Source organism: Ochlerotatus camptorhynchus, unplaced genomic scaffold (assembly GCF_037179485.1).
Source record: "Ochlerotatus camptorhynchus isolate MF236.1 unplaced genomic scaffold, CSIRO-AGI_Acam_v1.1 ptg000253l, whole genome shotgun sequence".
In the NCBI taxonomy this organism is placed as follows: Eukaryota; Metazoa; Arthropoda; class Insecta; order Diptera; family Culicidae; genus Ochlerotatus; species Ochlerotatus camptorhynchus.
Window position 1 is genome coordinate 64652 of NW_027040743.1, and position 27501 is coordinate 92152.

The 27501-nt window shown below is 39.3% G+C and overlaps 1 protein-coding gene across 1 annotated transcript in view; it reads left to right on the forward strand.

Annotated features, from left to right (window-relative positions):
* Nucleotides 1-27501, forward strand: part of LOC135704972 (acid sphingomyelinase-like phosphodiesterase 3b) — a 232689-nt gene that overhangs the window by 18853 nt on the left and 186335 nt on the right. The gene's annotated exons all lie outside the window — the stretch shown is intronic.

Sequence of the window (27501 nt, forward strand, 5' to 3'; positions counted from 1 at the left end):
TGCGGCAACTTTGCTGAATGTTCATGAGTTATGATTTTTTTAAACAAGCCAGTTCTTTATGCGGAGTTATTGTTTGCAGCAGCAACCAGTGCAACAATTTCTGGCCTTCGAGGCGCAGGAAAGATCATCAAAAATCTATCGGAGTTTCCGGAAAACGCAGGTAGTGTAAAGCGGTCCATGCTTGATGTTTTATAATATAAGCAAGGGTAAACCGTAGAATAGAGGTTATCTTTAATTATATTTTCATACATTGATTTCTCGCAAAAACTTTGTTAATAACAGTTTTAGAGCTTTTGATGGTGCCAAAGCAATTTTTTATCTCCTTCATTTGAAGAGTTATGGTAGTATTGCATAAAAATATAAATTAAAAAAAATTAAATTAAATGCTTTGAACAAAAATCGCTCTTGCAGTTTTCCCACCATATGACTAAAAAAACAACGATCTTTTGAATGTTATTGAAAGTTTAAAAATCGGTTTGCTCCTTTTAGAGATATTGATAATTGAAAAGTATATTGAATACCTGAAATTTTTTGAGCCTTTAAAAAATTCATCTTTAAAAATGATTCATTCAGCGGCGCCGGTGGTGTAGTGGTAAGCGTGATTACCTCTCACCCCAGCAGGCCTGGGTTCAATCCCAGTCGGCACCGCCGGGATGTTCTGAGGCATAACATCTCTGATCACTTCTTCCTTCGGAAGGGAAGTAAAGCCGTTGGTCCCCGGTTCATGAGTTGATGGGTCGATAGGTAGGGTCCAGGTGTGGAAGCTGCCTTCCTGGCGTCGGTAGCATTGGTGCTCAGCACGGAAAACAAGATCAACGGAAAACAAATCCAAGGAAAAAAAATGATTCATTCGATTAATGTTTCAATTTCCTCACCGTTTTTGGCTACCAATGAATCGATAAACAGTCGATGGCTCTTTTTGGTAATTCCGGGGAATCGGGAAATACTTTTTAAACATAATTCAACTTCCTGAATTTTCTTCCACCTCACATCGTACATTATTTTACGTTTCCTCTCGTGAACTTATTTCGACTTTCCTTGGAAGATTCTTCAACCTTCGCTCGAATGATTCTTCCATCTTTTCCCGACAGTTTTTTCAACTTTCCCAGAACTTCAGGGATGCTTCCAGATTTTGATTGCGGATCCACTGCAAGGACTTTTAAGAAGTTCTGAAAAGATTTTTGAGTTAGTTTCGATAAATTGAAGAATGTTTTAATAACTTCTGTTAAAATTCTAAAACCCGGTCCAGCGAACTCCAGTGAACTTAAGCAAATATCTTAAACATTTTGGATACTTCACAAGTCCAAAGAACTTCTAGAAAATTTAATGGTTTTCAGGACAGTTCCATTAGTTTCAAAAGAATTGAGAGAACTTTAGGAAGCTCCGAGAACATCAGGACAAGTCAATAAATTTCAAAGAAATCGCTGAAATTTTAAAGGAGTTCCGAGAAACTCCGAGAGGGGCGACTCTATCAAAGATGCAGGAAATTTGTTGCTTTGCTGTTGTGAAATGCACTCGCGCTTAAGGGGGATTTCCGGTTCAATTGACCTAAACTTTGGATTTTTTTCCAGGGAACTGGTAAGAGTAAGAGACCTGAGTTTTTTTGTCAAATCTTTATTCATTCTTGCTCTACAACTGGGAATTTTTTCAAGTCCGAAAATCCAAAATGGCGTCCAATTTGCGACCTCTAGGCTGCTCGCAGTTTTGGGAAGTACCCGCCGTCAATTTTTTAAAGCAGCACTTTGCGCCGTGCAGTCCCTATGTCCATGATCACGTCTGAAACAAAAAAAAACAGGACATTAAATTTGAAGGTACAGCGCACAACATGAATTTATTCGTATGTAAAAATAATGTTTTTTCACAAAAAAATTTGAAGTTGAAAAAAAAAATTTAAAAAACCCTATTTTTTTTACTTTGTTTATAAAAAAAAACATGTTATAACAAACAAATCTAAAAAAATCTTTCTATTCATGTTGTGGAGAATTTAATTATGAACATAAAACAGAAACCGGAATCGATTTGAATGAAAACTCTGACCTGTACATTGCACGGCGATTTTGAAAACACTACTTTTCAGTAGAAGCATTTAAAGTTCAACTTTGACATGTTCAGCCATTTGACATGCACTCACTGAATTGCGTATAACTTTTTAAATAAGTTCCGGACGGCTTTATGCTTTTAAAGGCTCATTCCCAGATACATATAGAGTAAATTAAGCCAACAAAAAATTTTTCGAAAAAAAAATTCTAATTGTACTTCCCCCCTTAATAGATAGGAATACGATTGATTATGATTTTGAAGATTTCCTGCAAAAAGGGGGAGAGCGATGCGAGTAGATGAGTTTAGATGCAAGAAGTGAAAAAAGATTTTTCGTAGATTGATTTGCTAGTGTAAGATGTTTCGTCCATTTAAAATCGAGATTTGGATGTGTCGCACCCCTCGAAAAACTCAGACAATTTCCGAAAACTTCAGCAATGTTCCGACGGACTCATGCAAATTAAAGAAACGTAAGGGAAGTTACATGAAAATTAGCACATTGTGAGAACATTTTATAGGAGTGCTTATTAATGACAGTGTTGAATGCTTATTAATGACAGTGGTGGTAACTTTTAAAAATTAGAAAAATCGGGAAGATCAGAGAACTTCAATGCTGATGTTATAATAAATTCAAGAAAATTGTGAGAGCGCTTAAGAAATTACGTAATCTTCAAGAAAGTCTAGAGACCTTCAAAGTTGATTAGAGATATTCCGGTAGTCTCATTATAATCAGGTTAGTTCCAAGTATTTCAAAGATTTTTTTTTCCTTTGGTTTGTTTTTTCCGTCGATCTTGTTTTCCGTGCTGAGCACCAATGCTACCGACGTGCCAGGAAGGCAGCTCCCACACCTGGACCCTACCTATCAACCCATCAACTCATGAACCGGGGACCAACGGCTTTACTTCCCATCCGAAGGAAGGCGTGAAGTATTTCAAAGATGATCAGAGTACTTCAAAATAGCCCGAGAAATTATGGAATATTCCTAAGTACATTTCAGGAATGTTCCAAAAACTTGAGGGGCATTGCGGAGTCTTCAGGGATGTTTTATGGCCATTTGAAGAGCTATTTCTTCCGGAATTATGTCCTTGTTTCTTTCGACTGTTCCGTTAGCGCTCTAACTTCCGACTTCCTCCATAATGTTTTATTTCAATCTACCTCAGGAAGTTTCTTCAGTCTTTTCCAGGGAGTTCAATTAAACTTCCCCAGAAATTTCTTTCGTCTAGTTCTGGAATTTTGTCCAGTTGTTTTTTGTTTTTGACTTCTATTGGAAGGTTTTTCCGAGCTCCTTCTGGCTTCCCCTGTAAATGGCTACTTCTGGAATTAATCTCCGATTTCCGAAACTTTTCTGCCTTCCTTTGAATGTGAAATCCGATTTTTTTTTATGAATGTTTCTTTAAATTTTCGCCAGAAGTTTCTCAATTTATGGCTTGGAAGCTTTGCGGATGATTTTCCGACTTCTCTCAGAACTTTCCTCAAATTTCCTCCAGGAAATTTCTCTGGATGTTGTTTTCAGCTTCCTCCAGAAGCGAATTGAAATATTCCCCGGAGTTTTCTTCCGGAATTTTCCGATCATAGTCGAAAAGATTTAAAATTTCGCTTTCAAAAACGGCAAAAAATTAAAATTAATTAAAATAGTAAATACCGATAAATACAGATTTTTAAAACCTTAGATACCGATAAGCTTTAAAATATTCTGGCAACGCTGAACTGCCTCTCTTTGTGAATAATTTCATGTTTGGCAACCCGGTATACTGACAGCTTGAATGTTTTGTTTTCCTTGCCGAGAATATAATACCGGGGAACGCAATCCAAGAAACGGAACTAAGACTGCGGGACAAGCTGCACGATGAATTTGCCTCGGAATTTTCCAAAATTTGCGAAACGTTGTTGCAACTTTCTATGCTGAATGATGGATTGGCCGGTGCAGCAGCAGCAGCAGCAGCTGTTGTCGTGGAAGCAATCAGGTGAAAAATAACAGCACAGTATCATGATGAGCAACTCCACACAGAAAAAAAAGTTGTTGAATATTACATCCAAACAGCTGCACAGAGATCATTCCGTCGGTTGTGTAACATTACGTTGTACGATGAACATCGATTTTGCGAACAAAATTACATCCATTGATGTAATATTGTATCTTCTTTTTGCTATTACATCATTATTTCATACATCAGCTTGAATTACGTTGATCGATATTACATTTGTTTGCTGTGCAGCCGGATGGTATTTCTGGGTGCTAAAATGTGGACATAAGTTCCCAGTCAGCTGCTCTCTACGTGAATAACAGATTGAGCCCGAACGATAGGAAATGTGGTCGGGTTTTAGTTCGGAGATTTTTACCGAGGATTGGAGCTATAAGATTTCTTGGAGGAATATTTCCTTCATATCGGTGATGTTTGGTATGTAGGATTGTTTGAGTGGGGTGTTGTTATGCATGCAATGTTGACCATTCTCAGCACAAGTCTCCTAATTTTAGTATGCGCAGTTATCCAAATGTGTGAACGGAGAGCCTTACGTGCAATAATTTACTGCTTCGGGCAGGCATTTGGATGTGGGCTGAGCTGAGTGTCTTATGAAGAATTAATGGTGGAACTATACGAAAATTCACGGTTGTTACGGTTTCCAAAAATTGGATTGTGTCAACAACAATGATTGAATCAAATTTTGACAGTTGTGCACTTCGCAGGCGCAGAGATAGTGCAGTGTTGCCAGACGCTTTATATGACATACAAAATCTTAACCATGGGTGCCAAACAGTGCTAATGAGTGTACCCAGATTTGTTTTTGGAACACTGTGCGGAGTGACCATCTCCTTGGGGTAACTTGAATAAAAGTAAGAGCATTTTTAGTTAAATTTGAAAATCTCCCATGATTTTAAAACCTTCTGTGACCCCTAATCTTTGATCGATCCATTTATACCATTATTTACACAGTCATATTTAAGGTATATCATTCGAACTGGAGGTCAGCGGCCATGTTTGTAAACATGTTTATTCCATAACAATCTACACACTTAGAAATATCTAATCTTACACGCGACGGAATCCATCTTTGACATAAAGGATGAGACGTAAACAAACATGTCATGCAATGTTAAGTGCTCCGAGACTGGAAATTTCGTTGCTCGACGAAAAGTACGTTTGATTGAGCTATATTTTCGTCTGTAATAGCTCAATTTTTTGTCAAAATAACGCTCGTTTATGTCACTCTCAGAGCATCTAAATTTACATGATTTTTTCTAAGTGTGTAGAAAATAAAAAAATTGATTCATTTCTAAACATATTCATATTACATTATTTGAATTGACCAAATATACGGTTTACCGAATATACGAGTTCTTCTTCATTTGCTTATTTTTCTATATTTGTACACTTAGAAATAAATAATGTTACACGGGACACGAGATTCAATTTTGGACATAAAGGATGAGACGAAAACAAACATGTCATGTAAAATTAAGTGCTCTGATTGCAGAGACGAACCAGCCAATGGCTGATAGTCTCTTTAATAAAGTTACCGAACCTAAAGTGCTCCACAACTGAAAAGTACGTTTCTAGGCGAATAGTACGTTCGATTGAGCAGAAATGACTCAATTTGATGTCCAAATTGACGATCGTATATGTCAGCCTAAGAGCACCTAAATTTACATAAGTGTGTAGTATCAGTATCTTTGAAGTGGATTTAAAGCATTTCTGATTAAAACGTATACTGAAAATTTAAACTACAACGTGTCAATGCCCTACAACCCAGCTTTCCTGTAATGTCATCACAGTACGCTTCCCTTTAAAGCCTTTGTATTTCGTTAGACACACTTCGTTTCCCATCCATCATGGAGCAGTGCTAAGATGCTTATCGAAACCCAGTTCGTATTCAATGTTTTCCCTCAATTTATCCAAAAAAAAAAGTCACCCCTTCTTTTCCATGTACCTTCCCGGAAAGAGATCGTCCCTGCAAGAGTTCAAGGCCGTCGCAAAATTTCCCGCCAAAAAGTGGCTTTGATGTTTCATGAGATGGAATTCACGCTGTCTCGATCTGCCCGGGCTTTGGCGTTTCAAGTGGAATCCATCGAGCATCCACTCCCATTGCTGGAACAAATATAATTTTCAACTTTTGCATCAGCAGTTCAAGTGAAAAGCGAAGAAAACATTTCCATGGGTAAATTTCCTTGGCCTGTTTTTGACTCAGTTCCTCGCAAGCAAACATCCCGCCAGGGTCAGTTGCTGAGAGGAATTAAATGAATAAAATATATATTTTGCTTCGCATTCACGGTTCTGCTCAGGCTCTTCCCAGTTGACGTTGTTCTCAATTTAGTTTCCCTGTCGTGGTACACAAATTCCACCTCATTACTGGTGGAGCGGAAGAGTTTTTCCCTAGCTGTTGATGCCGCATCCTATAGGTACATTAATCCATCCATTTATGTGGTAGCTGGTACTGTCCATCCACTGCTATTTCTAGGCTGTTCTTCAACCAATTGAGCTGATTTCCTGTAGATAACGAGTTTAGGGTTGACAATAATCACTTACAAAAAATCAACCTAATTAGTTGAAGAACAACCAAGAAACAGCGGTGAGTGGGCGGTACCACCCATGGCATAAATAGAGGAATTACTGTATTCGTTTTCCTTCCTCTCGTCATGCGGCAGGAGAAATAGCACGCTTATTTATTTCATGGCGTCCGGACATTAGCTACCTTTTTATCTTGTGCAGGGTCATTTTTCAACTCGTTCCTCCCTTGTCTCGTTGTTGCTACGATGCGATGGGTGGTTGGTTAGTAGTTCCTTGCCTGCTGACTGCTACAATACTCGCTCTTTCTTTACTATTTGTTCTGCCCCTTCAGTGCCGCTGATGTCCGCTGCTATCGTAATTCCAATTTTGTTTTTACACTTTATATTTGATTTCAGGAACGTATTCGGGGACCACGAAAAGGGTGTATTGTATTAGATTATGCTTAAAATTTACATTCAATCATACCTTGTGCCGTTTTACTTTAGTAATACTTACTTTAGGCAGAAGCTTAAATAATGTTCTTTGATTCTTGTTTGTTCAGGTCAAAATCACATATATTTTGTTAAGTACATGTCGTAGTATGTCATAACTATGGATAACTAATGAGGTATAGTTATCATATATATTTGCTCTTCTCACAGGAATCCTTATTATATAGTGATGTTTTGCATCATTCGAAGATCACTGTGACTTGCTAAAAAATGCACCCTTTAATCAATCAAAATATGTCCGCTAAGTGGCAAAAACTAGTGATTAGTATTTCTGATATATTCCATGTGGCCGTCGTACCCCTAGGGGTAGCCTCCTTTACCCCCCATGATTTTTCTTACATTATTTAGTCTGTTTTTGATGCTTGATAAAACATCATCAAATGAAAAGAAAAATTTCTAAAATCAATGTGATTAGCGAAAGATCAATAATCAAAAACCTAACCCCCTTAAGTACACATCCCTTAGGTAAAAATGTCAAGATCACAGGTATAAAAATGCTACAAGCTACAATGTGCATGGGTACCAAAATTATTTAATTGGAATTAAATGGAAGATAATCCTTTTTGTTGTTTTATTTAAGCATTTCACTAACAACCCAATTTTATTACTTCATTATGATGGCTACCAAGCCTATGGGATTTTTTCCTTATTAGAGATTTGAATAGATTTATCTCCTTTACTTTACTAAAACCTTTGGTTATTATTAGTTAGGTAGGTTCCGATTCTACACATTGTAGTTTCATTTAGACGTAGGACTACGTCTGTGATTTATATATAAGGGTACAGTTTGCAAAAACCGAAAATGGAACATGAAACAAAATTGTGAAAGATTTTGAACGTTGATAACTCAGCTGCCCCTGGTCAAATTTCAAAATTTTTATCACCAATCGATCAGCAATATTCCCATGCATCGAAAGCAATGCTTCCGACTGTTGATTCAACAAGAAACTATTGAAAAAGTGGTTAATGTCCAGCATTGTCCAAAAGTGTCTAATTAACTAATAAATCGACCAATTACGTACATGCTTATGCTGCTTTCCCAACACAGTCATCAGAGAATCATTCCTAGACGAAACATGTCGATGTAGCATTACGACGAGACTCGGTAGCTGAGTGTTTACCGTTTCTGCTTACTGAGCAGAATGTCGGGGTTCAACCCCAGGCCCGTCCCCATCCTTGCAATTTTTCACTCTGCCCAATCCTATCCCCACTAGATTTAAATAAAAACAAATTCTGCTTTAACCGATCACATCACTTACCACATGAGTCCTGATCGCAAAATAACCTACCTAACTAACACAACTATCCTTCCCGAGACAGCCGTGGAGATGTTGAGGAATTCTCGGTCTCTAGTAACAACCGCACTGTGCAAGTTGAATAGTTCTGATCATTCACGGAGGAGTAGCTAAGAAGGTCGGATAACGTTAACTCGACGGCAAACATTCATTGATACCATTGTTGTCATGGATGATAGAAGAGAATAGCAGAAATAGTGCGAAATAGGTTAGTGAAGCTATGGTGATCACAGAAGAGGAAACCGATAGAGAATTGGCTTTCATCCTTCTGCTTCTAAACCCCTTACAGTCGTCGTCACAGCAATGAAAACTAGTATCGCACCGCTTTTGGTTCAAGGGCACTTGCTGGTTGCAATTTTAAGATCAGGATTCACTGTGATGCGATGAGTGAGAGGAGCAGAAATTTCCTTCCCAGCTCTCTTGTGGAATCTTTTAATGTCTCTGAAAAGGGTCAGTTTTGTTGGATTTCGATGGAGAAATTAAGAGCGTTCACCACGAATACGACGAGCCAGCTGAATGTCCTTTGGCATAATTGTGACACGCTTGACGTGGATGGCGCACAGGTGGCCTTGCTGGATTCCTGCAACGGCCAAGCTCTGGAAGCGCAGATCGATTTCAGGAGGAGCCTTCCCTCCGATGGACTTACGAGCGGTCTGCTTGGTACGAGCCATTGTGCTTACAACTTAAATTTTTTTGCCGAGATGGGAACCACCGAGCCACTCGGCATTTTATTTTGTTGGAAGTTCAGCAAAAAATATGTTTTTTAGCTGAGATCTCGGCAAAATTCCCGTTTGTTAGCTGAATCTCGGCAAGTTTTTCACTGAGATCCAGCAAAATAAAATACCGAGCTGCTCGGTGGTGCCCATCTCGGCGAAAAAATCTAAGTGTGTAGTAACGGTGCAGATACGATGAATCGAACACGTTGAATGCAAATTTCAATCGCTTTCTCCTTTGTTTAATAACATACTTTTGTTATGTTTAACCAATCATAAACGATGAAAGAACAAAACTGCAGCAACTTGCAAAAAGAATTTAGCCTTCGAGTAGGTATAAAAGTGGTATTCATGGTCAAAATAAGCATCATTCTTTGTTAGACCGTCAAGTAGGTCAGAGTTAAATGGAAAGTTTTTCGCCTCCATTTCCTGTCATCCGTATCCGAAGGCAGCTTAAACGGCATAAACATTGCCTGGACGCAGAGATGCCAGATCTACGGAAATCTCCGTGGATCTACGGAAATCTCCGTGGATCTACGGATTTTACAAATTTTTGCGGAAATACGGACCCGTAGGCAAAATCTACGGAATTCGGTACAGTTTCTACGGATTTTTTTCTTCAGTGTACGTCTCCCTTCAGAATTGAGTTTTACAATCTAGAGTATAATCTGATTTTGAAGTGAAAGAAGCATAAAGTAGAATATACCCTTGCAACTTGTCAACCGTTTTCTTACTCACTTATCCGCTTTTTGATAGAATAATTTGGCGTTGACGGCGACTCTGTAGCTCTTCCCTCCAATAAAATATCCCGTAAGCAAACGTCAGACTGTGCGTGAAACTTGGCATCTCTTCACTCTGCCGAAAGTTCCCATAATATACTGTCAATCTTTGCTTGAAGAGAAAAGTTTTCCACGGTGCCGTGTGAAGGCGAATAAAAGTCGTGTCGAGACCAGTCTTGTAAGCGGTCACCGTAGTCGACACATGCCTTTGCTTCCGACACTTGCAAAACAAGCTTTCAAATTACAGTACAAAACTAAAATGTCATACGACACGCTCTGTCATACGACACTGTCGCCGAAGGCCGTCACGAATGTATGTATATTGTAGTTTTTCTCATAATAAGAGCTACTAATGTTGTGCTTGTGTGAATTCTGAAAATAGCAAGCAACGATGTCCTAGTAATTACATTTCTGATCAGAAATGGTTTAATTTACACCAAATTGAGGAATCAGAACGAAATCACATGTGTCATATGATAGTTATTTGATAATTTTCTTTTTGATCGAATATTGTTCTACCGTTTGCGTTGTGTAAGAGAGCTCTCTTCCCCGTCAGCTCGATGATGATCAGGCCTTCAACGTGTTCATCAAAAAGCACGTAATCCATAAGTCGTAATACTTGTCCGGCTTTAAAAAGGAAACTACGGTTAAAGCGTGGCTTTCTTATTAGATTACAACACCACTGTACCACCGCTACGGGATCACAATTGATCAGATCGCCAAAGATGGTCTTGAAACCCCTGCAGTGTATCCTCAAATTGAGCTGGAAACCATTGCCGTGGATAATGAGACAGAATTGCTGCTTGGGCAACAGGAAACGCTCCTTTGAAATGCCTGGAGATCGCTCCCACGCAAAACAGGGTTCCTCTGTCATTAATATATGACGAGCACGGCGAAGAGATAGCTTTTCCTGCCATATGTTTCGGCCATCTACGAAAATTCAAGCCAGGGGTTCGGATTATTGTCGCTATATTCATAGTCTGGCGGATAGAATCTCGGGAACCAATTGAGCTGTCGAATAGCGGAACCAATCAAGCAAATCACGACCAAAAACAGAAAAGAGCACATCAGCTATTGCGAACAAAATTTCGGAAACTGTTTTCTCGTGATTCAAGGCTCGCCTACGCAAACTAACACTATCTTTGTGTTGGAGAAAGATTCCCCTATCCGATGATGCCGGTAATTTGCGTTCGATTGTCGAGGAAAGAATAATCACCATTTTGTTTATAAAAGTTAATATGACCTTTTCAATTGTTGGTCTACAATATATTGAATTGGTTCCGCTTTTTGAAAGATCGAAATACTACCCGCCAGACTATGAATATAGCGACTATAGTTCGGGTGACATATTTCATGATTGCATCCAGTGAAACTCGTCGTCAAGACAGGCGTGTGGCCAAACCACAACATTTGTTGTATATGACAATGAAATTTCTTCGCCTTAGAGTTTCCGAAGGCTTGCAATACATTTTTAAGTTCCCGGGGACCGTAAACATCACACGTGTCAAGTCAATCTTAAGCGCCGCCTTATTAATGGAGCAGTGCATTGAGCGAAATCTATCCTTCCTCAAATCAATACCGAATTCAGTACAGTATTGGCTACAAAGGAAGAGAAATTTGTTCACCATGATGCGACAATTGGGAAAGCTTACGATGTTTCTCACACTCAGTGCAAATGAGATGAAGTGGCCCCATTTGTTGAATCTCCTACATCGATTGTCAGAAGGACACAATGGCAATGACTTAACAGATCTAATCCAGGAATGGACTGCACTACAAAGAGCAACTCTGGTCAATGATGATCCAGCCACGTGCTGTGTGTACTTCATCAAGCTGGTTGACACGATTGAATTTCAGCACCGTGGAAGTCCTCACGCGCACATCTTGCTATGGCTTAACAAGGATCCCCGGGAAGCAATCAGTGAAAGTATGCCAAAAAATACAGGTGCAACAGTATCATGGTATTCATGCCTATACTACCATCGGCCCTTTTCAGGACCACCAAGATTTTCCAAAAGAGTCAAATTTCTGAACATGTCTCAACTAAAATTTATATCAAAAGCTTCTTTTCAGGGCAATCATAGTCATACTAAAGAGTATAAACAGAGAGAACCCCGCTCAAATTTCTATTCCTACACAAAACACAAGTCCTGCTGCAGTTAACAAATAACATTTACGTAGTCCGACGTCACCATTGCGTACAACCCCAGAGGGCTGTCCCTAGTAGTTTTTCAAAAGTTCTTTTATCGATTTATCATTTAAAGTAAAATAACACCTTAGAACTATAAAAAAATATCACCTTCGACTAAAAAAAATCCGTAGAAATCCGTAGATTTGAATAAGTCTACGGAATTGCAAAGAAAAAAATCTGGCATCTCTGTACTGGACGTGGAAAGGGAGGCAAAGGACTCGGCGAAGGAGGAGCCAAGCGTCATTGTAAGGTGTTGCATGATAACTTACAGGTTATTTCCAAGACCGTCGTCAGGCTCGTCGTGATAATGCGTATCTCCGGTCTGATCTACGAGGAAACCCGAGGTGTGCTGAAGATGTTGCTGGAAAAGGTCATTCGTGATGCTGTTACCTACTCTGAAGACGTCAGATGGAAGACCGTTACCGCAATGTACATAGTGTATGCTCTGAAGCGTCAGGGACGCACCCTGTATGGTTTCGGAGGTTAAGCTTCGTTCATTTTCCCTATCTGAAACGGCCAATAACTGATTTCAAAAGAGATGGTTTAGGAGTTCTACTAAACTTGGCATGAATGAAATTCCTGGAACCAGCAAAATAGTAGCAACCAAGCCTCTAATCCTGAAGCAACTGGGCCGACTCTCTGAGTGCCCATTTCTCGTAGCGAAGTTCACTGTCTTTCCAACCCGTGTCCAGCAGTAGCCGTAAAAAGAAGTATTTATGGTGATCATATCATATGGTTCACACAAAACTGCAGGACTGCTTATTTTTTGCTGCATGCACGGGAAAAAATCCGTTCCGAAATTCGTCACCCTCAAGTCACGATTTTCGGAACAAGTAAATATTTCGTTTACGAAAGTCACCATGAATAAAAATCATAAAATCGTGAACATTGTTTCGCAAAATAAACGTAACGCCTGAGCTATGCTGCATTGGGCACCAGCAAAGGCAATAGAAGTCATAGAAAGGTGAACTCTGTTCTGAAAATTATGATCTTGTTCTGGAAAACGTGATTAAAGCTCATGAGTGCTTGATATCGTGAACCTGTTCTCGAAAACGGGAGCATTGTTCATGGACTGTAAAACGTCAACATCAAAATAATTTTCAATTTTTTTATTGGATTGTACAGCATGGAAGTGAAAAGAAGCTGCAAGCAACGGAATACTAGGCTGGAACAACCGAACGATGCAAACCCATACCCCATATTGGCAGCAGGCATCTATCCAGCAGATAGAGTGAACACACTTTCAGCTCATCACCACCACCTTCATCATCATCATAACAGGCAACAAGCACTGATCACATCCCCACCGATCCTAGCCGCATCGGTGCTGCTCACCTTTCCTTCCATGTTATTTCTAGGGTCCAAATTAGCGGAAAATATATCCACCGCCTATGGGGCAATCTTCAAAGTTTTCTCCAAAACTAGTGCCGCTTTCTCGCTTTGGAACAGGACGTTCACTGGTTCACCCTTTCCTTCGAGGATTACGGCCAGCTTGATGACCTGCACCACCATTCTGACGATACGACTCAGCTGCATGCACTAATAATCAAACACTATTCTCGACGAATCCGAGCACTCAGTAGGGATACGTTTGACAACAACCTGAAAATGACAGCTTTGCATGTGATCCAAGGTCACGACTACAGGAACGAAAGTCACAATTACGGGGTCATGGTTTCACGAAATCATGATTTTTTTTTTGTATTTTGCTTAGCGTTACCAAATCGCTAGTCGCGTTGAACTATGTTCACGGATTTGAGATTAAGTTCATGTAAATTCTATATACTCGATCACGTTTATGGGAACTAAGTCATGAATTCAAAAGAACTAGTTGTTCAGCTTATCGTGAATTTTTGTTCACGAATATCGGACCGTTTTTTTTTTGCGTGTATACCAACAGTATGCCCGCTTAGGACGGCTATGGTGTAGCTGACGGAAAATTATTGATTATTAGTACCTATTATTTTAAAGCTTGTCAGTGCTATTCAATTCTGAATGATAATATTATTACTTAAACATTTTTCCGTCCACTAGCGGGTCAAGCTTCCGTTCGTGCCCCTAGGCACAGACTCCTTCTGCTGCGTGATCTTTACATTTTTACCTTGGGGATAAGTACTTCAGGGGGTTTGGTTTTTGATAAGTAAGACATTGTAGTCGAAATACGTATCTGTCATGGGTACCAAAATTATTTAAGTGGAATTAAATGGAAGATAACCCTTTTTGCTGTTTTATTTAAGCGTTCCGCTAACAACCCAATTTCATTACTTCAATACAGTTTTGGTTAAATTTAACTTCAAGTTTAGGGTGGCCATCTTACCCCGTCATCCCTTACCTTATTGAATTAAGGAGATATGAGCAAAATAGTAAAGTATTGCCATTAAATGTGTCGTTGATGAAGCTCACTTCCCAGGCAAATAGAAGATACGGAAGCTAGTGTTGCTGCCGAAGTCAGGAAAACCACCACGGGATTTAGCAAAGTATGGCCTATATGCATGCTAGAGATACTTGGAAAACTACTGGAAAGAATTATCCTCAACAGGCTGACAAAATGTACGGATTGTCCAGGATGTTGTGCGAATTCCGGATAGGAAGATCAACCGTGGATGCAATTCGAACAGTGATCGAGAAAGCCGAGAAGTCGATCAAACATTCAATAGCGCAAGTTGGAAAGTAGAAAAATAAATACTCACAAAACACATTGAACTGAGAGCGACTATTGCATACGTATGCATCTCGCAACTCATATTACCATCATACCAAAATGGGTTTATATGATTTTTCATTATAAAGGAAGCTGATAACATTGGTTTTTGTTCTTCACTGTCAGTCACTTCATGCCGCTGCAAGCACATTGTGCGCGGATGCCCTTGCACTAACCCCTTACTACAACATCCCCAATCAACCCAAGCCGGAAAACTAGCTTTCAGTAGCCTCTTCCAAGCCATCGTCGGTAAAAAGGCAAAAGGACGAAAGTGAAATTTTTCTCCTGTGTCTGTGTTTTCTGTATCTATTTTCCTATTTTTTTCCTCCGTCCATCGTATCTCTATCTCACGGTGAGGGTTGGCGTTTTCTCAGCTCTGGCTCTAGATAAAAGACATTAGCAGCTATGTAGTCCGCTGCCGGTATGTGTGGACACTGCCGCAAGGGTCGCGCAGATGAGATCAGGGAGAAAACGAGGAGTTGAGAATTGCCGAGGAACATCCAAAGCCAAACAATGGTCAGACTGATAACTGTGTACCCTTTGTTCTGTGGCAAACCCGCTGGCTCTCCGTCAATCGGATGGGTCTGTTGATTCAAGGAAATTCGGAGGCGGAGAAATGTGATTAGAGGGTTGGATTTGTGAGGCAATGACGCGGAACGGTGATTAAAGCGGATGCAAAGTCGTCCCTAAGACCTAGATGGAACGTTTAAAATTGGTGAAATTTGATTCATTTTTATCCGAGAAGACAACTGGATTTTTATTTTTTCAGAGTGACGAAAAAAAAGTTCCAGGTGTGACAATTTTCACATGACTCCCTGCTTATTCGTTTGAAATTTCAGCTGCACAAGCGAAAAACTTTCTGGCCCACATTCCACGCGTTGCTGCTGTAGAACGAAAGTCAGCATATTTTCATTTTCCTGTTGAAATTATCTGCATTTAGTTTCCGTTTTCTCCTGTCTCGTTGTGTCTACTCCACCGTGCCAGATATGGCTTTAACTCTTCCACTCGCTGGCTTCGTGGAATATGAACAAATTGCTCCAGTTTTTCAGCACCAGCAATTTTTTTCCGTTTCTGTTCGCTGCGATGACCTTCCGAGAACTTCCACTTCAAGCAGTTTCGGTGAGGAAATTCGCTGTGAAAATTAATGATACCTTCAATGATTTATTCACTTCCACCGGGACGTGACATATGGCGTGTTTCAGTGGCGCTAACGGAGACGCAATTTTTTTTTGTCATAAACCAGACAGCCGATTCCGTCACTCATCGTCGTAACGATTATCTAATGGCCGTCAAGGCAGCGTGGAACAGGTAGTATTTTTAAAGAAGCGTCTCGTCAGGGCAGGACTAACCTCAGCAGGGGGTGAGTTCAGGACGACAGCGTCAAAATTGGTCTTTTCCGGCTGGTTCTAGTCACGGGTGGGCCACACTGTGGAGGACACGTAGAAAATTATCGACAGGAAAAATAATCACCAGCAGAAAAACATCATTATCCGAGAATTGTTTGCTTTGCTGAGGCGGCTGAAATTGAAAGGTGGTTGTTTGTTTGAGTGGATCGAATGGGGAAGGGGGGCTGGCGTTCCGTGACGGGAATCGATTTTTCTCGTGTTTTTCTACGTCGAAATTGCCTCGCCTGGCTGTCAGGATGTGTCTGCGTCTGACATGGCGGGGGAGGAAGACAGACATTTGCTTCTATCGCGGTAATGAACCCTGACCGGCAGTGGTTCTGGACCTGAGGGCTATTAACTGAAGATGACTTTGATTTGGCACTATGCTGTATTGGTTTTGTTTCGCGCCTTCAGTTGGTATAGAAACACAGGGATTGTTATTGAGAGAATTACATGGCGGAATATGAAAAACAAAATAATGTTGCATTTAATAAACACCGTATTAGGAATTATTAAATGCTCTAACAGTTGTGTCCAACAAGAAACAGGACATTTTTTTTAATGTTTGTTAATTAATTAACTTAACATATTTTTGGATTTTATTCATATCCGGGGATGATAAATGAACAGAAGTAGATATTTTCATATATTTCAAAATATTCTAGCTTGTTACAATATATATTAGCTGATTCATTGTGTTTAAGAAAATTGTCTTAAATAGTGCAATCTTTACAATTGAAGTTACCGATAGCCGACGACTTGGGATCGAATAAATTATCGTTAATTTTTAACAGAATTTCTGCTTTAAGATACCATGTGATCACTTTAACCAATTTCCACAATCGACGAAAGAAACCTAATTTGGAATGTGCATACTTGAGATTGTGTCGATGTCGCTTCAAAAATTTCCGAACGTTCAAAAAAGTGTTATAAAATAGGATTCCAAAGGTGATGGGAGTTAAACAGGCAATTTGATTCGCTTGAAAAACGTTAAACAAATATCTACCTTATATCATGACAATCGGAACATTTAGCGGTTTCTTAATGTGTCAAGAGGTACAACAATATACAAAACAAGTAACGTCATTTTAAACTTAGGAATTTTACATGGAAAAAAAGTTTTACCGCTTCTAAATTTAAAAAGTTTAGGTCTTCCACTTGCAACGAAAGATGTTAAAAATTTGATTAATTGGAGATGTTAAAAATTGAATCCAATTGTGAACATTTAAAAATAATGCTTAAGTCAAATTAATTTTTGATCTTCGACAAAGATGTTCTGCATAGTTTTTTGACGAGCAACTTAATACTTTCGTTCCGTTTCTCATACATTTTCCCATACAAAGTTTACTCCCGCAAATCCATATCGCAACCAAATTTGTTTAAATTTGGCACAGTTTTTGAGGCCCTCAATAAAGATTGAAAGAGTAGTGGGGAGAAGGGGATGAAAAGTTGACCCATCCTAGTGCCGTTTCGAGATCTTGCAATGCCATGTGCAAACAATACAAAATTGATTGATTGCAGATGATGCATCAACGTGAATCATACACTCGTACGTATTGCACATTGCCCCCCACAAGCGACATCCAAATCTCCACTGCCTTTCCATTAGCAAAATTGAAAATGAATTGCTCCGGGTTACGCATCAGGACCAGCGAATCCAAGCATATAAATCAACCAACGATAACGGCAAAACGCTTGCTACGACTACCACGGGTCCATGAAAAACTCTCTCTGCAACACAGCTCAAGTGGAGTGGTAAAAGAGTTTTTTTTTTTTATAGTCACTTTAACACTCTTGGGTCATTCGTGACTTGTCCGGGGGTGAGATTTGAACTCGTGACTTTGGCGTGAGAGGTATGGATGTTAACCACTACGCCGGGGTCGCCCCCGGTAGAAGAGTAATTATATATTGCTTGCCTGCTTTGTTGCAATATACATGGTCGAGGACATCGAAATCGAGATCAGACAAAACAAAAAATTCCCATTTACACGCGTGTATCATCTTCGGCTTAACTTCGTGAAGCAGCTATTTGATGGTTTCCTTCTACTGGCCCGATTGAGCTGTGTTGCCGAAGCTGTTTGTCATATAGAAAAATGAAGAAGTTTATATCATTATTGCTTTCCATTTCTGACAAAGCGTTATCGTTCTGCTCGTTGATCGCTTGTTATTTTGTCATTTGGAGATATTTCTGATTCCTTGATCAGGGCATAATTCATACTTTTTTTAGATTTGAACTTGATGAAGATCCCCTTCTCCCCTGAAATCCGGTACGTTGCATCCATGTCAACGGGATTAGGCCCGTAGCCAGCATTTGGTTTCGGGGGAGCTAATTTTATGACATAAAAACTTCAATGATTTATAAAATGTGCACCTAACTGAACATCGATTGATACACTGTTTTTTTTTTACTAAAATCATGTGTCATCATTTTTTTTTTTTTAAATCGTTTTAATCTTTGATCGGAATTTTTAATAAACCATCAGAATGTAAAATAATAATTTTTCAAACTCTTTAATACGCAGTTATGAGAAAAGTTAAACAAATGTATGAAATTCAAGAAAATATTTGTAGTTTTAATTGTTTTCTGTTGGTAATGATGATCAAGATTTGCATTCTGTTAAGAAAGACAAAAATTTGTTACATATTTTTAAAACATAATTATTTTAAGATTTTAATGGTGTTGAATCGTAAAATCACCGGAACCGGATCCTAATTCATTTAAATTTATGAAGGCGGTAAATAACAAACATCCCTCGATGCAGTGGTAGCAATGTGATCCACACGAAACACGAACAGCGAATATTGTTGCCTTCATCATTCTGTATGTTTTTAAGATTTTGTTTTAGCATCACTGTATTTTTGTTTTGTTTTTGAATTGATCGTTATTCTGTGATATTTTGTATTGTTCCAGTTAGCTATATAAGTGCAAATATTTAATGCAATCAGATTAAGTTTGAATTTGACTTCCGATCAGGGTGTTGCCTGAAAGAGGTAATAAATAGTGAATGAGAAATGTATTCGTTTACTTCATTTGAATTAGTTGCCGATCTCCAAACTGCTGTCCAAAAATCTGAGCAACAAATTAAACACAACGTAGAGCCATATCCTGGACATTATACCTGGTTATTACAAAATTAATCTTCTAGCTTTACTCTAAGCAGTTAATTGATATTATAGCCAAGCCCGAAACTCGCTGGTTTCCCATTAGTTTTAATTCGTTTCAGTGTGGAGAAAGATCTTTCCACACTGGCACATTTATCAAGCAGCCCAAATGCCTCAAAATTCTTGTTAATATTTATGGATGTCCGACACCAGAACTCATATTGCACCTTTACCTGCAACCAGCCAGTGATGCAAAATATCATGACACTCACGTGACACTCGTCTTCGCATCAACCGACTATCGCTGACAGATCGTTTTGTCACGCTCTGAGAGTTAGAGCTATGGCAAACAACAATCACCAGTAATGGTCGCTTCTCACAAGCAAAACGTTACACTCGCTGCTGATCATGAAAAGCACAACGAAGACAATGAAGAATTCTGCAGTACGATGATGAGAAAAAGCGAAGCGACAGAAGAAAATGAAAACAATGCCTACGCATTACAAGTTCGTCTCGGCAGGTGCGACTGTGTGAGTTACAAAAGCAGGCAACATGAAACGGAAGCTGTTGGGCTCACTCACCAACACACTCAAATAAGCAAGCAAAGCAGCAACTGCTTCAAAACGAGCACAGATGAGTGTCGTGATTGTCGGGAACGACATTCACCAGTTGCTTTTTACTTCTTTCGTCAACTTAATGGATGGTCAGCTTCGACGAGCATAGGAATGTACAAAGCGTTACTACCATCAACTGTTTGGCGATCGTGATTGTGATAGGTCGCTACTCTGGCAACCAGGCTGGTGAAATCACAGAAATAACATTTAAGTTTGTCAAGTTGGGATGACTCTCCAATATCTGTAAAACCAGGCAACAATATTTGGAACACCGGAAGGATGTCATCATTTTTTGTGAAACGTCCCATCATGTTTTGGATCATGTTGCTCTTCGATAGTATTCCTCTGGTGTTTCTGATGATTGATTTGCACGTATTGTTTGCTTGGATGCACGTGGATGTAGTCGTAACTGCGCATTCGAAAACAGACATATGCAGCTTTGAGGTTGCATTAAAAATTTCAGCAAATTTTGCTTCAGCGTTAGCTCGTCTCTCCTTAAAAACCTGTATTATACTGTTCGCATGATTAAGAGCCGATATGAGGTCCACATATTTAGATTGTAATCCTATTGAAAGTGGTTGTGTTGAAAGATCACATTGATGTAATACATATATAAGATGTTTGTATCCTTTTATAAACAGAAAATGCATACTTTGCCTGAAGAATAAACTTCTAATATTTAAATAAATTTTTAGACCGGTCCTGATTTATACTGTGCCAAAATTGCCTCCCTGGTAAAATACTACCGATGTACATAGAATTTTGAATATTGAGACTTTAGAACAAATCTAGATAGAGCTGGAATTAGGGCGTAACAGCTTTTGTAAACAATGAATTCTCTCGTCGATTTCTAGCAACTCAAGGCACCCCTACACAAATCAACTTATCCATCGGGTAGGGGAAGTCTTCCCCTATTCGATGGTAATGTTGATTTGCCAGGAAGAGCAATGTCTTTCGAAAAATCATCGAGAGAAGCTCTATCTAGAAATGTCCAACAAAATAATTAATAATTTTAGGGAAAAATCGCTGCAATCTTCAATTGCAACGATTAATTACCTTTATAATAGATAAGATATAGTTTTAGTTTTTAGTTTTGATGTGAATTGTTATACTGACATGCAGGTTTATTTCTAAGGCAGGAACAATGTAAAATCACTTAGATTTATATCATAAAAATTACAGCAGATAAGTTACTAGGTGGCTTGAGCACCTGGGTTAAAACGAAAAGTAATTTATTTTGAATTTTGAACAATTAAAGAGTTGAAATCTAAATAGAAACAATGTGTGACTCTTTGTTAAATCCAATGGTACATATTAAAAGGTAATTAAGAAGTCATTTGTTGTAGAAACATTCTATTTTGTATGAAATCCTGCTTGAAAAAAAAAGGTACAGTGCGGATTGTGTTTAGAAGGTTACAAATTGGGTCTACACCCTAGTTCCTACAGAAGTGAAACGAGGCTGATCTTTCATAAAAACTCGATGGTCCCATCATCTTTAACAGAATCGCTGCAAACATAAATTGTTCATGCACACTATATAGGTACAGCCCGAGTCTCATTTAAGAAGGGGCTATAGGCCTGAAGCCTCGTCCATTAATTATTTTAATATAATATGAAAAATAAAAAAACCTTACCAAGGTAATGGATATCTATTACCTGTACAGTACAGGTAACAGATATCTATTATCTTGGGTCAGTTTTTTTTTTTACATGATTATAATAATTTTGGGGGGGCTTCAGCCCCATAGCCCCCCCCATGGCTACGTGCCTGCGGATTTACATCCAATGATTCCTTAAAATTAGCAATCTTACCCATGGTAGACTTCCATTTGAACAAGCAAAACAAAGGGTACATTTTATTTCAACCATTCCCGAAATTTTTGCTTTCAACGGTATCGACAAAGGCACTGACAGAGCTGCAGGCAATGAAGAAAGTGCAGCAAAATAAGTAAACAACTGACAATAGCGTGATCAACACGTTGAAAAATAACTGCTGCTGCTTCGATAGCTGAGCGAAAACTGACTGGGGCAGACTTATTTCATCAACTCATGAACCGGGGACCAACGGTTTTACTTTTCTTCCGAAGGAAGACGTGATCAGAGATGTTATGCCTCAGAACATCCCGGTGGTGCCGACTGGAATTGAACCCGGGCCTGCTGGGGTGAGAGGTAATCACGCTTACCACTACACCACCAGCACTGCTGTTTTCAGTTGTTGGTTTGCTGTAAAAAGACGTTAATGAAAACAAAAAATGATCAACAAACTTAGGTGTAGATCAAAAGTACAATCTTTCGTATATTTTTTTGTATTTCAAATGAAAACGGTTACTTTTCTGTGGGCATGGATCGATCCCGTCTTTCAACCGCCAACTGCACATTGGTGGACGGATGCATGGACTTTTACAGCTCAATCAGATTGCAAACTCAAAAGGCCGCATTCTCGATCTAATACTGACATAGTTGACATAGCTTTGCCTAATTGTACGGCCATCGAAACACTGACTTGTATTGATATTAATCATCCAGCCATATAGGTTGCATTATCCCATATGGTCCCAGTTTCATACTAGGCGGTGCATGATAACTTCTTCTTCTTCTTCTTCTTCGCATTTCAAGCTTGTTGCATATCGCATATTAGCTTATTGCGTGCTCTCAACTTAGTGTTCTAGATGCACTTCCACAGTTATTAATTGAGAGCTTTCGATGCCTGTACCATTTTTGCATTGGTATAATTGTGTGGCAAGTCCAATCATACTTCTATGCCCAGGGAAGTCGAGAGATTTTCCAACCCGAAAAATTCCTAGACCGGACCGGGAATCGAACCCACCCACCTCCAGCATGGTCTTGCTTTGTAGCTGTGCCATTACCGACTGAGCTAAGGGAGGTCCCATGATAACACCAGTTTCAGTTTCCGAAAGGCTGATTGTGCAGCGATGAATCAAGCTCTACTAGCTATCGGCTTGAGTTACCTTAATTCATTCCAGAACTTGGATGATGCTATGATTTTTTTTAACGGACGCTGTAAGCAGTATTATCGCTGAACATGTAGCGCTTGCAGGAACTGTCCAGAAACCTCTCTGGTCAACCAATCGCTTGCGAATGCTCAAACGCCACCATTCTTCGGTTCTTAGAAAATATTGCAGCAGTCGTTCGTTGCACTTAAAACTACAGTTAAATCGTGCCAGTAGAACATATAAAAATGACAACCGTTTATTGTACACCGTTCGAAAAATTCAAGTAAATTTCTGCGAGATATATCGTACATAAAATTAACGCTAGATTTGGCATAAATTTACGCAATATTTCGTGTAAATTTAAGCGGAATATCGCATAAATTGGCAATATTGTATGCAAGCTTGTAAACGATTTCACTGTTTATGCCAAGTATAGATCAAAATTAAACGAAGGAAGATTTTACGCGATAGTTAAAATTCAGATTTTTTGTTCTGTGACGCTCGATACATAATTCGAATGCAGCGCAATCTACATGCCAACCCGAAGCAATTTTGGTCGTTTGTCATATCTAAACGTAACGAATATGGAGTTCCCTTTCAATGTATCAATGTATCTCTGCTGACTCAGCTGCTTAAAAATGTGAACTCTTTGCATCACAATTTAAAATGGCCTTTAACAATTTTACTGCGCAGCCTGCTCAAGTTGAACAGGCAGTTCGAGATACTCCACAGGACGTCGTGGATTTCGACAATTTCCACATCGCTGAAAATGAGGTTGCAATGGCAATAAGGAAACTGAAATTCTCGTTATCTGTTGGACCTGACGGAATTTCCTCAGCGATGCTGAAAAGATGCATTTTGGCGCTATATCAAGCTTTGGTGAAACTCTTCAACCTTTCGTTTCAGCCAAGTCCCTCGAATTGGAAATCACCATTCTTGTTTCCAGTGTTTGAACAGGGGGGATAAACGAGATGTCAGAAATTGCCGTGGAATAACCTCCTTGTGTACATGTTCAAAGGTATTTGAATGATTGATGAAAACAAGAAACAACAACTCAAGGAAACACTATTCTCACCGCAATTCCAACAAGCGTTCATGTCCATGTTTTCCAATGCCCTGAAATAGGGACAGCTGGGACCGGTCGCATCGCAAGTTCAGCTGACCATGGAAGCATTTTGTGGCATTGTGGCAGCAGACAACAATGGCGATTTGGAACAGTTCATCAAAGCTTTGGAGAATGCCCACAAAAAGAACAACGATGCGGACAAGAGCAAATAGTCTTCCTCGGAGAGCTCTGAAACAGCAAGGAAGAGAATGCGCGTTGGCACCACGTCAGCCAAAACCGAGAAAAAGGATGATGATCAAATGACAGGATAGATTTAAACTAACCGTTTTCTGAGGGATTATTTTTTTTTCGTTTGCGTGCTTGATAAACTTTATTCTTTAAAAATTAAATATTTTACTCTATGCTGCTAATAAACCATAATCAGAACCATAGGGGAACTATCCGTACCTACCGGAATGAGGCAGACAGAGAGCTAGTACATGTTCAAAAGTATTTGAAATCACAGTGAACGACGTTCTTTTTATCCGCTCAAAACATTACATTTCGGTCCATCAGCATGAATTCTATCCAAAAAGGTTGGTTGCTACAAACCTTGCTAAATTTATCTCACTGTGCATTCAAGTAGTTGGTTCCGGGAAGCAGGTGGACTCTGTCTACATCGACCTGAAGGCTGATTTCGATCGGGTTGATCGTAACATCCTTCTGAAGAAACTAGATTGAGGATTGGTGTATCGTCTGTTTTAGTGGATTGTTTCAAGTCGTACTTAACCAACAGATCGTTGTGTGTGAAAATCGGTTCAAGTCAATCGGATTTGTCTGTTTATCAAACTGGCGTACAACAAGGGAGCAACCTGGGACTACTGTTGTTCTCGTTGTTTATCAACGACGTGTCCCTGATTCTAACTCTGGGAGTGCGACTTTATCTATGCTGATGATGCTAAAATGTATGACATTTTAAGCTTGTCTTGAACTGCAGAATCTCTTGAATTCCTTTGAAAACTGGTGCATAAGGAACATGACTCTTAGCTTCAAGAAATGTCAGGTGATCACGTTCAGCAGAAAGTTCAAGCTAATCTTGTCTTCATATTCGTTATCCAGGCAACCTCTAGCGCGGGTACAACGTATTCGAGACCTGGGAGTTAGCCTCGATCACGAACACACTTTCCGGTTCCACTATGATGACATCATCTTAAGAGCAAACAGGCAGCTTGGATTCATTATGTCAATTTCCAGTGAATTTCGTGATGTTTTCTATTTGAGGTCGTGTAGTGCGGTCAATTCTGGAATTTGGCGCAATCGTTTGGGGTCCTTTTCATACTATTTGGATTACACGAATCGAATCTGTATACGTCTATTTGTTTGTATTTTATATAATTTTATTCATTAAAATATGAAAGTGTCAGAAGAATTATATCAAATATCAAATACCAAAAGTACAGAAAAATGAAAATTAAATTTGATTAAAATTTGAAAATGATCATAACTCTCTAGGAAATAATTTAATTGCTGGAATACTTAATATTCTTCTAAATCCCACATTATACCTCTCCTACATTTTCGCTTTTGCCTTTATGCTTAGTCTACAAAGGAAAATATAACTAATTTAAATCGTCACATAACATCACTTTCTTGAAATTTTGCGCAAACCAAGGCACACACATAAAAAATTGGTAACAAGACCATGACATTACTTGATATTTCACCTGAGTTTACGTCACGGTAACGTTATCTATGAATTTATTGACTTTATTTCAGTAAAGTTATTAGATGTACCTTTATGCTGGGATTCACACATCCTTCGAACCCGTACAAATAAGATCAAAATCGATCCAACTGTACTCTAGGAGCACAAATAAAAACGCCAAACAAGCATTCGCATGATATGTGACAATTCTACCTCCTCTTGATATAGTACCAAAACAAAGCAAAGAACAAAACAAAAACAATCCAATTACAGCGCATCGATCTAGCATCGCCAATTCCATTGCGAGCAACTTGGCATAAGTAATAAACAATTCGCTCGTACCCTCCAGCCAATAGGAAACAGCACAAATCAACCAAACACACACTGCACATCGCCTTACGACTCAACACTAACTAGGTCACATCCATACCAGCCTGGCCGATAGCCTTCGTGGAATGTTGAATGTTTGATGTGCCTCTTCGTGCCAGCCAGCCAGCCAAGCAGCCAGCCGCGGATAGAGGTCTATTATTGCATATTTCCTCGTTTCCGGTTTTCTGCCTCCCGCATCGAGGGGGAATGCGACGAAAACCCTGACAAAGTCAATGCCAAGTCATGCTTATTATGAATGAGTTTTATTGCGATTTGTTTTTTTTTTTTGGTGTTTGGTTTTACTGCGGGGGCCAAAAAAAAACAATCAATATTCCATGGTATATTTCGGTTTGTTCCACGGTGCCATCTTCTTTCGCAAGCAGCAGTTGGTGACATAATTTTATTATTGTCCTTTGTCGTAGATTTTGGGATCCTAAGTATGTAGTCGAATCAGCGGAAGATTGACATGTTTATCCCTCGCGCCAACAGGAAGATCCATCCTTACGGCAAGGTCAATCCAAAATCAATATTACAGACAGCTTACCAGAGCCAGGGATATGTCAGACCCCAAAATCAAGCTCCAATCTAATTTATCCAGGCGAAGGGATCGGATTCTGTTTGTTTCCATCGATGCACGCGGTCGGCATCGGTGGGTCGTAGCTGAATCTGATGGAAAAAGGCGCAATTTTACCCAAAGTCTTTAAACTGATTTGCATCGTTTATCTGATTGGATTTGTGACGGTGCCGGGCCCGGTTCGTCTGTCCATCAAGAATGGAGGAGTGCCGTCTAACGAGTGTACCGTATTTGTCAATCGCTTTTCATTCTCTATTTCGCTGTTTGAAACCGTTTGGGTATTGATTTAGGAAGAGAGGTTTCCGGTCGGCCGTCGGTAATTTCATCGTCTGCCAATTTCTGCGGCGGGAACGATCTTGAGATGGGGCAGGAAATTGAATAACCGGATAACTTGATCTGATTATTGTGAGAAAATGGGAAAACGTGATACATTGATTTGGATGGTGGCAGCTTGATGAAGTCAAAAGTATTGCAAGTGTGTTAAGCCCGGGCAACGATATGACTCTTCTTATTAATATCATCCTTCTTCTTTGTAGCATTGCCTAAACTCAATTAAGTGTTCTTAAAGCCCTTCCACATATATATATTTCTATGCGACACTTTAGAACATCAGAAGGCACAACTGGTGAAAGTATGCCAAGGATAAATTATCATGATGTATCTAGAATACTTAGGTCCCATGGTAGTTTATAATCTTCTATATATGATACAACCATTATGGGTTGTAACGCTTCGTTTTTACTCAAGAACTCCGATTTGAGCGTTACATTGTCTTAGTCCATGCCGTTGAAATTTGGTTTAACCCATGTTAGCCTACAAACGACTTAAGCGCCACTACATTTAGAGGTCGTTTGAGGAATGTTTGGTTCAGGGATGCCCGACCTGATACTTTGATTCTCAAGGCGAGTTATTGTTGTAACCAAACCGAATTCTAAGACGTACGGAAATCTTGAGTCCAGTTCTAATTCATTTCGTGGACCTAGTCAAACACGAAGTAAATTAAAAAGTAAACCGACTTACTTGAGATACCCTTAGTGGAAA